This window comes from Ursus maritimus (genome assembly GCF_017311325.1).
Source record: "Ursus maritimus isolate PB19 chromosome X unlocalized genomic scaffold, ASM1731132v1 scaffold_X1, whole genome shotgun sequence".
Lineage (NCBI taxonomy): Eukaryota > Metazoa > Chordata > Mammalia > Carnivora > Ursidae > Ursus > Ursus maritimus.
In genome coordinates this window covers 123,992,183-124,004,981 of record NW_024423319.1, presented here as the reverse complement: position 1 = coordinate 124,004,981, position 12,799 = coordinate 123,992,183, and positions in this window count along the sequence as shown.

Here is a 12,799-nt window from a genome sequence, read left to right as displayed (position 1 = left end):
AATCACCAAACCAATAACTACCTCAGGGCCTTGTGCATCCTCATGGAGCACTCTGCCATCACAGATATATGTAGGACCCATGCCTTCCCATCAAGGAGCTCTTTGCTTAAATATCACCCCTTCTCTGACCCTCTATCAACTCTCTCCCCCTGCTTCTATGCCTTACCTGACTTCACATTTCTCTTGGTGCTCATCATTCTCTGTGTTTATGTTTATATCCATATGGAGATCCATTTCTGCATGTATTTATATCTATGTATGTATCTATCTATCCTTCCATTCATCCATCCTTCCATCATATCTATCATCTATCTATCCATCCATTGACACACCCACACTCCTATCCATCCACCCATCCATCTAGCCACCCACCCTTCTATCTTATCTATCTATGTATCTATCCATTCATTTTATCTATCTATCCACCCATCCATCATATCTATCTATCTATCTATCTATCTATCTATCTATCTATCTATCTATCTATCTATTGACACACCCGCACACCTGTCCATCCACCCATCCAGCCACCCACCCTTCTATCTTATCTATGTATCTATCAATGTATCTATCTATCTATCTATCTATCTATCTATCTATCTATCTATTGACACACCCGCACACCTGTCCATCCACCCATCCAGCCACCCACCCTTCTATCTTATCTATGTATCTATCAATGTATCTATCTATCTATCTATCTATCTATCTATCTATCTATCTATCTATCTATTCATCCATCCATCCATCCATCCACTCATCCATTCACCATATCTATCTATCTATCTATCTATCTATCTATCTATCTATCTATCTATTGACACACCCGCACACCTGTCCATCCACCCATCCAGCCACCCACCCTTCTATCTTATCTATGTATCTATCAATCTATCTATCTATCTATCTATCTATCTATCTATCTATCTATCATACATCCATCCAATCTTCCTTCCTTCCTTCTTTCCATCCATCATATCTATCTATCTATCTATCTATCTATCTATCTATCATCTATCTATCTATCTATCATCTATCTATCTATCTCTCTATCTATCTATCTATCTCTCTATCTATCTATCTATCTCTCTATCTATCTATCTATCTCTCTATCTATCTATCTATCTCTCTATCTATCTATCTATCTCTCTATCTATCTATCTATCTCTCTATCTATCTATCTATCTCTCTATCTATCTATCTATCTCTCTATCTATCTATCTATCTCTCTATCTATCTATCTATCTCTCTATCTATCTATCTATCTCTCTATCTATCTATCTATCTCTCTATCTATCTATCTATCTCTCTATCTATCTATCTATCTCTCTATCTATCTATCTATCTCTCTATCTATCTATCTATCTCTCTATCTATCTATCTATCTCTCTATCTATCTATCTATCTCTCTATCTATCTATCTATCTCTCTATCTATCTATCTATCTCTCTATCTATCTATCTATCTATCTATCTATCTATCTATCATCTATCTATCTATCAATCATCTATCTATGATAGTGGTTAAAAACTGGGAAAGATTGTGCCCCCAAGGGACACTAGGCAATGCCTGGAGACACTGTTGGTTGTCACAATGGGACAGGGGAGTGGAACTGGCAGTTGTGGGGTGCAGAGCAGAGACGCTGCTCATCGCCCTACATTGCACAGGATGCCCCACATCAGAGTCATCCCCCCAGATATCAGTAGTCTCCAAGCAAAGAAGCGCTGGTCTACCAGATGAAGGCATCTTAAGAGACTGAATCTTTGCTGCCAAAACAGAGGGCTGGGGACAGCCCCTCAAAAGCATGCACTCAGGTGCAGAGTAGTCCCTGAATCAGACTGTGTGTCTGAAAAGCTGCAGTCAGAATCGCCATGACCTCATAGTTGCTCGGGCTTCAGGGAAGGTGTTGCTTCCAGGCACGCAGGGCCATATTATGGCATCTGATTCAGGGGCGATTCCTGCAGGACCCTGACCTTTTAAAGAAATCCAGTATTTGAAAATTCATCTTGTAGACAGCGTCAGAATGTAAGATGTCTCTGCTCCCTGGCTTTGAGAGAGGAAGATCAGAGAGATGATTTGAGGCTCCGCCATCCCACCCAGGTTGTGCTTATATGAGAACCTCTATCCAGAATGTCAGGTGATGCACAGGGGGCGGTGGACAGGTGCTATCGATCCACAGGTGGACACCTGTACGGACAGCCGCCACATCTAAATTGTATCATTCTGCTTCATCTTTAAGAGAAGGCATTTCTTTTTTCTTGTTCTTTCTTTTTCTTTTCCTGCTGGCTTATTGTCCCTATTGGCCAATGCACGGACCCAGAGTGACTTGCAGAATTTCCGAGGGACAGAGTCCGAATCTCTGCTTGGGAAGCTGGAAGCATGGAGCATCACTTACTAATATGGTCTGCAGCACAGCCAGCGCCCCAGTTCTGACTGCATGCTCAGCATCTGTGCCCTTGGCTGGGGGCTAAGCCCCAGTGGAGTTGGGCACTTGGATGTCAGAAGTGGTGTCTCTGTGAAAATAGCTAAATTAATGCCCAAAGGACTGGCAGAAGTCACAGTGTGGTGGGTATCAGACAGATGGGAGTCAGACACGTAGAAACCCAGGAGGCTGGAGCACGCACTGTGTGGAGAAGACAGTACCCTATAGCAAAGGAGACAAAACGGAGGAGAAGGATGGGTACAGAGACCCATTCTCGGCGACATCCCGCTTTGCAAGCCCCCATGACACCAAAGACCCTCTTAGGTATCTGTGTTGTGATTGATTTCAACTCCTTTCCCATCAAGGAAGAGCAAAACCTCACAAGGTTGGAAGGAATGCCCAGAATCAGGAAAGGTTTGCATTCTCTGCATGCACCTCAGTGATGAGCACGTATGAGTCCCTAGAAGATGAATCAGTCTCTTCTCACAGGTGTGGTCCTGCCATTCTGGAGGCCAGGAGTCTGAAAAATGGCTCTCATGGGGCTAAAATCAAGGCTCCGGCATGGCTGGGTCCTCCCGGGGGCCACAGGGGACAATCCTTTTTCCCACCTTTGTGCAGTTTCTAGAGCTGAGTTCTTCGTATTCCTCCGTTCCTGGTTCCTTCGTGCAAGACCAGCAGGCTAGTGTCATTAAACGTCTGTTTTTGACATCCTGTTGCCTTCTCTCTATCTGACCTTCCCACCTCCCTCTTCATGAGGACCATTATTCAGCTCACCATAAGCAGGAAAAAACATTTGCAGAGCAAGTGGTGTTGGTGGATTCTGGAGTAAAACGGGATCGTCCGTTAGGAAGCACCCCCCAGGACACACCCACTGTCTCCCTGTCCAGTCCTTGTATGGTTTATGGCATTAAGGTACGATTTTCAGCAACTTGAAGGCACGATTCTCCTACAAACATACCATGAGGCGTATCGATGATGTTTTTTTTAGATGAGGGTGCTTCACAAGCATTAAGACATCAATAGAGGTTCTATGGAGGCTGGAGGGGTTGGTAGATACACGGTCAGGATGCTGGAATGTGATGCCAAAAAGCAGGTACAAAGCAAGTGAATGTCCTACAGGGCAAAACCCCCATAACTTTAGGGTCATCTCTTCTCTCCAGCAGGATTTAACTGATAAACTACCCATCATCTGCAAGTTCCCACATTAGTCGGTAAGAGTTGAGCCCTAATCTATAACCATAGATTCATACAAGGTTACAATTGCTGACGGTCAGGTGCCCCCAGATGGTTTCATTCAACAAATGCTCATGCAGGACACGGAAAAGGGGCATGGTATTTTTCTCTTGCCCATTTCCACAGGCTGCATGATTCTTATTGCCTCTGAGCATCCCATGTGCCATCTGGTTGCAGGAAAGAAGTAACAGATGCTACAAGTAGGTCCATATGCTTTCTGCACTGAAATGGTACAAATGACCTTTCTGGGTGTTGGACTGCAGTGGATAAGCCCTTCTCTTGTAGACGCTGGGTTTTTGGATACAGGCTATGATACAACTCTTGTTCAGGCCTTAAAATCAGGTGCACACAAATACAAGTCGAGTCTTAGAAGGGAAAGTAACAGGTGGCTTGGAGAATGTACAGTTCAAAGGTGGAAGAGAGAGAGAGCAGGGTCCAACTGAGGCCATGCCCCATGTACTGGGAGAAGCCAGGTGGATGCTGCCAGACCCCATCCTCCCACTGCCTGGAAAGACCATGCCTCTGCCAGCTTGAGAGGACCATGGACCCCACCTATACGTCACCAGACTTGCATGGGTCTTCCCTGCTAGGCAGGTGTCTCCTTCATAGAGAAGTGTAAGGAAGAGAGGACCATGCCTTTGCCACATCCCAGAAGGGAGTGGGACATGGGGGCTTCCCATGAGATGGGAAAGGTTCCCCAAATATGGAGTGTCCAGACACTGGCTGACCTGACTGCCACACGTGTTCATCTAGACAGTACCAGGTACACTGCGCAGGATTTCATAATGCACACGCGATTTTATTCCCAAGTAGGGGGAAAAATCTGGTAATGGTATCCAGGTAATGTTTTATTGAGAACAGGGTTCTTTCTTTTCTTTGTATTAGGTGAGAGAGAGAAAAAATAGTTACTCCCAGTTTAATATATATATTTACATCCCATAAAAGCAACCAATGTAAAGCAAACAAGTTAGTTGGATTTAAGTGCATTTATCACGTTGTGCAACCAGTACACGTATCTGGTTCCAGAACATTCTCATTCCCTCAAAGGGAGAGCCCATTCCCGTGAGCAGTCGCACCCCATCCCCCTGACAACCACGGATTCACTTTCTGTTTCTATGGATTCGCCTATTCTGGGTGTTTCTTCTATAAATGGAATCATATGCTATGTGCTATTTTGTGTGTGGCTTCTGTCACTTATCACAATGTTGGTTTAGAATCTATATTAAAAAAATCACTGAAAAATGCTCATGATAAGCCCCTAGATTACACGAAAAGGTGCACATGAGCAGTACCAGGAGGCACCACGACACAGGGGATGGAACAACTGAACTAGAAGTACTCATCACACCCAGTGCTGGTGAGGACGTGCAGCAGCTGGAAGGCTCACGCATTCGTTGCTGGTGGGAATGCAAATGGCAGCATGTCTCTGGAAACCAGTTTGTCGGTGTCTTTGAGTGAAGTGTATACTTCCTGGGGGATCCAGCAATCCCACTGCTAGGTATTTACCCAAGAGCAGTAACAACGTATGTTCAAGGAAAACCTGGATGTGAATGTTGAGAGCAGCATTCTGCCTAACTCGCCCCAGAGGGGAAACAGCCCAGAGTGGGGAACGGATGAAGCACGGTGGGGCATGCATACAATGGGACACCACTCAGCCACAAAAGGGGAGGGACCACTGTTGTATGCACAACCCTGTCGGGAGTCAAACACACATCGCGGAGTAGAGAAAGACAATGTCAAAGGGCTAACTACTGCCTGGGGTCATTTATACCACGTTGTGGAAAAGGCAAACAGAAGGAGAGAAAACACAGCGGTGGTTGTCCGCAATTCTTGCTCGACAAAACGCCAGACTGTGAATTCAGGGGCAGGGGGAGAAGGGAATTGTCCGGGATGATGGAAAAGTTCTGAATCCTGCTGGGGGTAGTTACATGAATCTGAACATGTGTTAAGGCTCACAGGACTCTACTCCAAGACTTGGTGAATGTTGTACTGTGTGTAAATGTTTAGAAGATCTGCAGGTGTTCAAAAGTTTGAAAAGAGATTGACCATATGATCCCGCAATTCCATGACTGGGTATTTATCCAGAAGAAGTGAAAGCAGGGACTCACAGATATTTGCACACCTGTGTTCATAGCAGTATGATTCACAATGGCCAAGAAGTGGAAGCAATCCAAGTGTCCAGGGATGGATGGATGGATGGATGGATGGATGGATGGATGGATGTGTGGATGGAAGGATGGATGGATGGATGGATAGATGGATGGATGGTTGAGTGGATGGATGGATGGATGAATGATGGATAGATGGATGGATGGATAAACAGCATGTGGTCCATGCATAGAATGGGATACGACTCAGCCTTGAAGAAGAAGGACATTCTGACACCTGTTATGACGTGGATGGACCTTGAGGACATGGTGCTCAGTGACATAAACCAGATACAGAAGGACAAATCCTGTGTGATTCCACACATATGGGGTCCCTAGAGGAGTCCCATCCATAGAGACCAAGAGTAGATGGTGGGGCCAGGGCCTGGGGAGGGGGATGGGGAGTTAGTGTTTCATGGGGATAGAGCTTCAGTTTGGGGAGATGGAAAGTTCTGGAAACGGATGGTGGGGATGGTTGCACAACAGTGTGGATGTGCTTGATGCCTCTGAGCTGTGCACTAAAAAATGATTAAGACGGCAAATGCTGTGTGTATTTTACAACAATTTAAAATTAAAAACAATTTTTTTTTTTGTTTGAAAACCCCTAGGTGAAAAAATGTCTTGCTCTAGACAGAGCACGCAAACGCACCCAGTGGGTTAGAACTGTGAGTGCTAGTTGCATTCATTTTTATGCCTTCCCTTTAAATTGGTTATTTGCTGTGGAATACATAATGGGACTGTATGATGTACTCGTCCACAGATGTGCACTGGGGCACGGGTGAAATGATCTGCCTGCTGGGTGTGGCATCGGCCCTGAAAGCCCGCAGGAGGGACAAACAGCCAGTGTCCCTCGCCAAGCTGGGCCCAGAGCTCAGAACTGAGCTGAAAGCAGTCCCGGGAAAATGGGAAGGGAGGAAGGCCAGTGTGGAATTACCAGTTGGTGCTACAGACACTCTTGCCTTGATCTGCTTACATTACTAATCACGGTTCTTGGGTAGGTATCAGTGCTGCACAGATGTGGACGCTGCGTTAGAGAGGGGTACCTGGTCTGAGCGTACACGCTCTCAGGTGGGGCTGGGATGCACTCCCACCGGCCTCTCCCCAGCATCCCAGACCCTCAGCGCTCCGAGAGTGTCACCCCAGGACATCTCTTCTCTGAAAAATAAGCAGAAGTGCTCATGGGCTTCTGCGGATCTCAGGGGCTGTTTTAAAAATTTATTTCTTCATTTTTGGCCTGGAATGAAGTCATAACTCACTTGGAATGTTAATGGGGTCTTCAGCTCTGCAACTGTAAAATCTAGTGCACACAGCTTGAAACGTCTGGAACTGCGTTGTATTTGGGGTGGCTCTGTGGTTAACCAAAGGGAGCAATTCGCCCCCCAGGGGACACCTGCAGACTGTCACAATGAGGGGGCTGGCACTGGCCAGGGTGGAGACCAGGGACATTGCTCCACACTTGACAGTACCCAGGACGCCCCACATCAGAGAGTTATTCAGCCCCAGACGTTAATAGTACTAAGGTGGAGACACCTGTCTCAGCATAACAGATTCTGAATGTCTATCTGTCCATCTGTCTGTCTATCCATTATCTATCTATCTATCTATCTATCTATCTATCTATCTACCTACCTATCTATCATCTATCTATCCATCATCTATCATCCATCATCTATGTATTATCTATCTATCTATCTATCTATCTATCTATCTATCTATCTATCATCTATCCATCCATCATCTATCTATCCATCCATCCTTCAATCTATGTATTCATCCATTCACCCATATATCCTTCTATCATCTATGTATCTATCCATCATATACCTATCCATCCACCATCTATCCATCCATTATCTATCTATCCATCCATCCATCATTTATCTATCCACCCATCATCTATCATCCATAGTATCTATCTATCTATCTATCTATCTATCTACCTATCTATCTATCATCATCATCATCTATCCATCCATTGATCAAATCTATGTATCTATCTATCCATCCATCCATCCATTCATCCATCCATCAGGTATGGCAGTGGTTTGCAACCAGAGACAAGTTTTTACTCCCTGGGTGACACTTGCTGATGTCTGGGGACATTTTTGATTGTCACAATTGCGGGGGGCGGGTGCTTCTGGCATCTGGTGCGTGGAGACCAACACCCTACAGTGCCCAGCATGCCCCACCCCAGAGAATAAACCAACCCAAAATACCAATCTTGTCCAGGTGGAGAATACCTGCTATACCTGGGCACACCCAATAATAACCTCCCACACAAATTATGCCTATATATGTGTGCCTGCGTCTAATTCACATATTACACAAATTTGTCTCATGGATACATCACAGCTTCACATATATATGCATTTGCATGTGAATATATGAATCAAATTTGTGAAAAACCCAAGGTCCGCCCATATGGCTGTGTTTCCTGGGTCTGTCCGGACCTCAGGCTGATGATTTATAAACTGCTGATCCCACCCAATTTCTGCTCGGGCACATCCATATCCCACCAGTTATTTGTGCTGGCTGGCGAAGCTTTTGGTCGTTTACGTCGGGAAATTATTTTGTGTATGTAACTTCACCATGAGCTGTTTTTCCTAACAGCCAAGGCACATCCTGAAAGCAAATCCTGCACTTTCTCTCTTTTTTTTTTTTTTTAAAGATTTTATTTATTTATTTGACAGAGATAGAGACAGCCCGCGAGAGAGGGAACAGAAGCAGGGGGAGTGGGAAAGGAAGAAGCAGGCTCCCAGCGGAGCATGGAGCTGGATGTGGGGCTCGATCCCATAACGCCGGGATCACGCCCTAAGCCGAAGGCAGACTCTTAACCCCTGTGCCACCCAGGCGCCCCAAATCCTGCACTTTCTGACAGCATCTTGAGTTGCGGTCATCATCTGGGACAGTTACGTAACTCCCTGCAGCCAGGGAAGGGCCGCATTTGGGTGGCGCCTCTCCTGTCCTTGATCCCTAGGGAACTGACCGACGTATTTCTCTCTGCGTTGGTGCTCATAAAAGCTTCCATGGAAAGAATTTCAAAGACGTGGAGAAAACGATGAAACCAAACTGGATCCGTTCGCTCCCACGTTGAATGAAGGCTGCTGGAACTCTTTGGTTCACGGGCTCCCCTTTTCTGTCAGAGGTAAGGAGCCAGCGTCTTCCAAGGAAGCAGGAGTTTTGCGAGAAGGCAGCATTAAAGCTGCTAGCCTTTGCCAGTGATGCCCGAGGGAAGGTCAAAGAGAAAGAAGCAAAGCTGCCTGCAGCCATTTATATTCAGACCAGGGAGGAGAGGCCAACCCAGGGGCTGAAGAGGGAGGGTCTGCTTTCAGCTCTCGGCGGTTCTGAGACTAGACTGCCCAGATATTACACTTTCTAAATCCACAAGGATGGAAAACATCAGAATGAGGAAGATATGTCTTTGAAGAGAGGAGGAGTGCTTTTCTCTCTGGGACCCTTGATTCTACATGCAAAGGAATGACTGGACATGTTGCAGGATTTTATATTTGAGAACCGAGATGTGCCATCGCCGAGAGTGTCTTGAGAGCCGTGTTCAAAGCACCCGTTGTCCCAACGTCACGCGTGGGAAGAGCACATGTAACGGTCTGGTGGACGGAGCCTAAGGGAAGGGGGGTGCTGCAGAACACCTTTGCCCTCTGCTTTTATCCACATTAATGCGCGGATGGGATCACCTCATGTGCAGGTGTCACAGAGGGTAAATGAGGTGATGCTGGAATCTCCTGCAGTGACACGTTGGCTCCTAGCTGCTAGCGGCGCCTCCCCTCTCATGAGCCAACCTTGTCTGAAATCCCTAATACCCCACACACATTATTTTTGACCAGACGGAGCCAAAAAACACATTACCTCGAGGCTTGTTGGATCTCTACGACAAGACGTAACAACCAAACACCCACTGGGGGGCTGCTCCCTGCATCGATGTCAAGCTCTTTGTTTAAGCAGACTGGAGTTGGGCACAATCCTTATTCTGGGAGTTGGGCGTACTCCCTATTCTGGGAAAATCAGGACGATCGCGGCAGCTCCTAAGAATTGGTAATCATGCTATGCCAATCACCTCACCCATCTAGACGTCTCCAAAAGCATGGGCTTCTCACCCCATTGGAAATCACGGCTCAGAAGAGCTGCCCCGAAAGGGGTGATTCCTGAAGCATTCTCTGCATTTGGAGAAATGAAAAGTGGAGAGTCAGCAACACTCACGCTGGGGCATCGGGCAGTTTGGTGCAATTCAGAGCGATGCGTGTGGGCACCCAGTGTGGGCCCAAGAAGAAAAGCATAGTCTTGCTTTGAGGTGCTTTGCGCGCTCTTCATAGCAAATATTTTGATCTGAGATACAATTAACCATCTAAAATGTACACTCGGACGCATTTAGCACACTCACTGTGTTGTGCAAACACTGCCTCTATCTGGTTCCAGAACTTTCTCATCCCACAAAAAGGAGACCCTGTCCCCATTAGCAGTCAAGCTCCATCCCTCGCCCGAGCCCTCAGGAACCACTAACATCTCTAGGTCTATGGATTTCACTATTCTGGATATTTCATAGAAATGGCACCATACACCACGGGATCTTTTGTATCTGGCTTCTTTTAGTCATGGTGTTTTTGAGGCTGGTTCATGGTGTGTGTATGGGTGCGGCATTCCTTTTTCATGGTCAAATAATATTCTGTTGTAGGGATATATGCTAATGCATTTTTTAAAGTAGCCTTTGTGCCCAACCTAGGGCTCGAACTCACAACCCGGAGATCAAGAGTTGCATGGGTCTACCGACAGAGCCAGCCAGGCACCCTGCGAATGCCTTTTTAATGTGCTCCCACTATCTAAAAATGAAATCATAGATACTTACACCTATGGACAAATGTAATAGTAGTCACATCATGTCCACATAATACAATTTACAATAAAGTGATAGGCATTTAAACATGTCAATGTTTGGAGATGATGAAGCAGTAAGATGCTTGCCTCGGCATGTTGGATCCCCAAGAAGGTGCCAGCGGCAAACAGAGGCTGCCCCAGGCCTGCTGCATTAGTAACTCAAATGCCACGAGCTGCCATCTGCATTTCTGCAAATGGTGAACAATGCAACCAAGGACAATCTTGTAGTTAATGCAGTGGCTGCTTGCCTGGAAAATTCAATGATTGCATTTATGTGTCAACAGAATTAAGTTCTAGGCTCAGGTTCATGACACATGGGATATTCACCTGCATGGACATCTGGGCATGACATTGAGAAGTCATGGGGGTGGGGGGACACTGTACACTAAGTAGCCCTGTCCGGTGTATTGCAACACGTCTACCATGTTGGCCTGCCCCAGCTAAATGTGAATGGCAGCTTTTTGTTTTGTTTTGATTTGTTTTCGGTGTGCCCTTCTCTACCTTTCCATGAACCACGTGGAGAACAACCAGCGTTGAAGACCACTGGGCCATTAGGAAGGCAAGCCAATTCATCAGGTGCACGCGACTTGGACCCAACTCACAATGGCAGCATTACTCACATAGGCAAGATCTTCTGCAGCCTTCACTCCATTCTATTACCACCTCTTATGAGTGTGAGGACCATAAAAAGGACCCACTGAGGAGCACCCAGGTGGCTCAGTCCATTTGACTGACTCTTGATTTCAGCTCACGTCATGATCTCGGGGCCGTGAGATCGAGCGCAGTGTCACGCTCTACGCTCAGCGTGGAGTTTGCATGTCCCTCTCCTTCTGCTCCTCCCCCACACTCACTCTCTCTCTCTCTCTCAAATAAATAAGTAAATAAATAAAATCTTTAAAAAAAGACCCATTCAACATAATAGGACACTCTTTGCCCAAGTCATGGCCAATAGACATCTCAGAGTGTAAATTAAGTCAAAACATCGTGCCTTACACATTGAATATATACATTTTTGCTAAGTTATACCTCAATGAAGTTAGAAAAATAAAATGAATATTCTCGCCCTAAAAAAATGGTCCTTTTAGTTACCATGCTATGATTTTCTCTGAGATATTTTGAATGAAATCTCATTGAACCACACCTGACACCATGGTAGACCAGCTGTACCGCAGGGTCTTCGAAGGACAACATAAGTAGGTCTCGGATGAAACAGAGCAAGCAAAATTTTTAATGCATTGCTGGATCCATGACAGTAAAATTATTATTTTTAATTCTACCTATCTGGGACTTCTTCTTTTTTTTTTTTTAAAGTAGGCTCCATGCCCAGCATGGAGCCCAACACAGGGCTTGAACTCATGACCCTGAGATCCAGACCTGAGCTGAGATCAAGAGTCAGATGCTCCACTGACTGAGCCATCCAGGTGCCTCTCTATCTGGGAATTTTTAAGACACCATTTTGAGTAAACCACAGGCTCAAGAGGAAAACATGAAGACAAGGACAGCCGTGTATACCTATGAGATGTAGACCAAGCCAGAGGGAGAAATGAGTGACACAGGAGGCTTCAACTGGACATACGGAAATCAAGAACAAATGGCATCCATCAAATCAGAAAGTCATTAGTTGCGCATAACACCCGGTGCACTAATGAATCATCGAACTTTACATCAGAAACCAGGGATGTACTGTATGGTGACTAACATAATATAATAAAAAAACATTAAAAAAAATCAGAGAGTCAGATGATATATCCCAGAATGAAGGGAAGAAATTAGGCAACTGATATAACCAAAAATGATACATTAGCAATAAAGGCACACATTGGTAAAGCTCTATTCCTGAACCAGAGAACGTCCTTCCTTGAACGGAACCTCAGAGCCAGAGAACTCCCAAGCTCGTTACTAGGCGCAGACGTTCGGCACACAGCCCCCTTCAGGGCACATGCTGGAAAGCAGGAGGGACTCAAGTCTGGGTTTATGTTTGTGCTTTTATGGCATTTGATAAAAAGCTATGGATCAAGGCCCATTGACTAGGATACTGGTATCCAGATGACAGAAAATACAACTCCAACTACAGCTGACCCTTGAACAACACAGTGTGAACTTCAAGGGT